Below are 4455 nucleotides of genomic sequence, written 5' to 3'. Positions count from 1 at the left end.
GGGTTACCTAGGGAGGTGGTGGAATCTTCATCCTCAAAGATTTTTAAGGCCTAGCTTGATAAAGCCCTGGCTGGGATGATTTAGTTGGCATTGGCCCTGCTTTGAACAGGGGATTGGACTAGATCACTTCCTGAGGTCTCTTCAAACCCTAATATTCTATTATTCTGTTATAAAATTCTTGACTTAATTCATTATATATAGGATTAATTGATTTGAAATTTGTTGACAGGTTTTATGGGTTTTTTTAATAATAAAAAGTAATAGCATGCAACTATTTCCTCAATTCAGTATTTATCTAAGAGATCTTACAGGAGTCAGTCTACTTATAATTCATTTTTGGATATGAAGATCCACTTCTTTTGCATATGGAATGTAGATCTATTCAGGAAGAAGTGCCCATTTTCATGTAAATATTTTCCAGTGTGGAACAGCCTCTTTTGTACTTAAATATAAAAAATATAGAACTTTTAGGGAGACAAAATATGAATTGCAATAATCTGAAAATTCACAAAAATATTTTAAAATATTTGAAAAGAACTATGTTTCCTTTTTTTCAATTTCCACCCTTTCTTTCTTTCTTTCTTTCTTTCTTTCTTATAAAAACAGGAATAAATATAGAAAAAATTAAAACAAAATAAATTTAGGGACATGATGTGCTCTTTTTCCATGAAAATAAAAATTTGGAAAATATATGAAAATATTTTTACTGTTTATATATTAACAGTGAAAAAGACACTAAAATTTCACACAAAATTTCTCCTCCTTTCTTTATAATGTTACATTTATATCAGGATTAACAGAAAAGGTCACCAAGGACAAGATCACTTTAAATTAGGGATAGAAATACACCATGTAAAAAATAAAACCAATTCTTTGTGAAAGGAAGAACTAAAAATAATTAACCATTCTGATGAGAAGTCATATAGTCTAAAAGAATAAACCATAAAGGAAACTAATATTCCTAGTTAAGTACACCAGAAAGAAAAATACCAGGGATGGAAAGGAATTATTTAAATTACGTGCCACCATTGACACAAGAACAAATGTATATAAACAGGCCACCAAGAAGTTTAGGCTTGAAATTAGTTGACGATATCTGACCATCAGAAAGTGAAGTTCTGAAACAGTCTTCCAAGGGCAGCAATGGTGGCTAAAAATTCAGGCTTCAAGACTGAACTTGATATATTTACTTATGGGATGATATGACAACACTTTATTTGACTAGGAAAGGAGAGAAACTAAGACAGTTTCTGGGTCTGACAGCAGTTTGGTGTTAGTCTTAAGCTCATATAGTCTGGGAAAGAAGAGCTCTGTGTGTCTTGAAAGCTAATCTGTTTCACCAACTGAAGTTGGTCCAATAAAAGTTATTACCTCACCCAATTTACCTCTCTAATATTCTGGGTCTGACACAGCTACAACAGCACTGCATACAGCTTTTACACAGTCATTCAGTTTAAAATAATAAAAAGACACCTACCAGAGGCTCTCTGTCATCCAACACATCATCAATAATACAACAATATCCCAACAGTTTAATCATTTCAGGAGGAACTTAGGCATGCCCTTTTATCATTCTATGAGGTAAACCTTCAGTTTGCTCAGAAAACCATATCAAAGAGATGACATATGGGCACTCTCAAGAAAGGACAAAGATAGAAAATCCTGTCTAATCAAGCACCCGCTGTATCACCAGGCCTCCCCACCTCCAAACCCAACTGGAACAGAGATACAAATAAAAATAACAAAGTACTATGGAAATATAAATCAAAAATATGACAAACAAATAAAAACACAATGAAAAAAGGTTTTGATACCTCAGCGAGAGTTTTTATAATAAGAAGAATAACAAGAAGAGTCAGGGACCCCACTAGGGACTTTGCTATGGCTACTTATTTTATTTTCAGGGTTCCCAGATAGTGTGGAGATGGGTAGCGGTACATCACAGATAGATAGATAGATAGATTCCAGTCTTAATTACATTGATATATGTATAGTATCTGTGTAATAATTCCTTTTTTTTCTTGAGGTATGTTTGGATTTTTACTAGTGTAATTATACAATGAATACTGTCATCAGATGATTATATTTATAAAGGAACAGAGAATGAAATTGCTAACAAAGGAGAAATGTGGACATTTTATTCTTGCTGAATAACCTGCAACTTATCAGCTTACTCAGTGCTGCTTTCACTTCCTTGTTCCTCATGCTGCAGATGATGGGATTTATCCCTGGAAACAATAAGGAATAAATAACACCCACCATGAGATCCAGACTTGAGGTTGAGCTGGAGGTGGGCAGAAGTGGAAGTGAAAAGTAATAAGGAGATCACAGTGAGGTGAGGCAGGCAGGTGGAGAAGGCTTTATGCCGGCCCTGCTCAGAAGGGATTCTCAGCACTCTGGTGAAGATCTGAACGTATGTCACAGTTATGAAAATGAAGTGGCATGAGACTGTGGCTACACCAAAGATGAGAGCCCCAACTTCACTGAGGTACAAGTAGGAGCAGGCGAGCTTGAGGAGCTGGGGGATGTCACAGAAGAACTGATCTATCACATTGCCTCCAAAGAAGGATATTGCAAACGTGTTCCCGGTGTGCAGGGCAGAGTAGAGAATCCCATTGATCCAGGCACTGACTGCCATTTGGACACAAGCTCTCCTGTTCATCACCCTCTCATAGTGCAGCAGTTGGCAGATGGAGACGTATCAATCATATGCCATGATTATGAGAAGGCAAAATTTGCTGAAGCAAAGAATATGAAAAAAAAAGAAAAAGAAAATAAAAAAGAAGACGACTTGGGCAATGCATCCAGAATAAGAAATCATCCTGGTATTTATGAGGTAATTGGCCATGGATTTGGGGATGGTGACAGAGATGGAGCCAGGGTCTAGGATGGACGGATTCACCAGGAAGAAGTACATGGGGGTGTGAAGACGGTGATCCAGGGCTAAGGCTGTGATGATGAGAAGATTCCCCAGCAGAGCTGCCAGGTAAATCACTAGGAACACCACAAAGTGCAAAATCTGCGGCTCCCGAACATCAGAGAATCCCAGGAGAAGGAACTGGTCACGGTGGTTTGGCTGGACATTTTCTTCCTCAGCACATTGTGTGATGGCTGTGGAGGGAATGAAAAGGGTTATGGTCAGGATTACAGCAACAGAGGAAATGGCCCTGTTTTCCCTCTCCCTAATATCTCATTGTATGACTGTCAGAGGTGCCCAGCACTTCTCACTTATAATGACTAAGAGACACTTGCTAATAAAGAAAAAATGTTTCCCCAAAAACCCTTTTATGCCATACCTATTCAAATAGAATAAAAATTAATAAATAATGGGAAAAGAACATCTGAATGGGAAAGAACAGTCATTTCCATTTCAAAAGCCCATACACCAACCTTGTCTCTCACAGGTCAGTGTGTGTGCAAGCTGTGATTTCCTGTATTCTCCCCCAGGGTGGAGGCTGAGCTGGAGGAACATAAGAATGGCCCTGCTGAGTCAGACCAAAGGTCCATGTAGCCCAGTATCCTGTCTATCAACAGTGGCCAGTGATAGGTGCCCCAGAGGGAATGAACAGAACAGGGAATCAAGTGATCCATCCCCTGTCACCCAGCTTCTTGCAAACAGAGGCTATGGACACCATTCCTACCCACCTTGGCTAATAGCCATTGGTAGACCAATCCTCCATGAATTTATCTAGTTCTTTTTTAACCATGTACAACAGCCCCTGATGCCATGTGGAATGTATGTGGGGTTGTGTAGGGAGGTCCTAGAATTCAGTTCTCTATAGGCTGCAGAGGGAGGCAAGCACAGGACTATTAAACCTCAAGGTCAGCAAGAGTCTGCATCATGACTGTTTGCTGCTTGAGAAGCACTAGCATCTCCTGCTGCACGTCCCTCTCCTTTTTTCAGCACCTTTCTCCTCTCTACTCTTTCCCTGGTCATGCTGTCTGTGATCCTCCGAGCCCTGTGCTCAACATTCAAGGCTGCAGAGGCTTACAGGGTCTCCTGTGACACATTACCTTGCATCCTCTTCCTTCTCCTCCTTATCTGGCTGAGCCACTCCACTAATGTGGATGGAGAGGCCCTCAAGGCCATATTGCCAGCTGCAAAAGGTACAGTGCACAGAGGTACTATTGTGTAGTGTAATCATGAGATAAATGAAAACTTCGTATACTGAATTCTCTCCCCTTGATCTACACAAGGTTCAAGCACTACATTCTCAATTCTCCTTGGGATTCATAGACCATGGCAGTGAGAGAAGGAATTGGGGAAATAAGGGGGGATATCTCACAGGCCTCAGTATATGCACTTAAGGCAATTGAACTGAATGCTGGCACCATTTTCAACAGGCACTGGAGATTTTAGCAGATGTCTCACTTCTGAGGGCAATGGAGGCTAAAAGGGAACAGCTCCTGCAGACATCTGGCTGCAGACCAGGGCCATATTGTGCTAGCCTGTGT

Source organism: Gopherus evgoodei, chromosome 21, assembly GCF_007399415.2.
Source record: "Gopherus evgoodei ecotype Sinaloan lineage chromosome 21, rGopEvg1_v1.p, whole genome shotgun sequence".
In the NCBI taxonomy this organism is placed as follows: Eukaryota; Metazoa; Chordata; order Testudines; family Testudinidae; genus Gopherus; species Gopherus evgoodei.
This window is presented reverse-complemented; position numbering follows the sequence as displayed.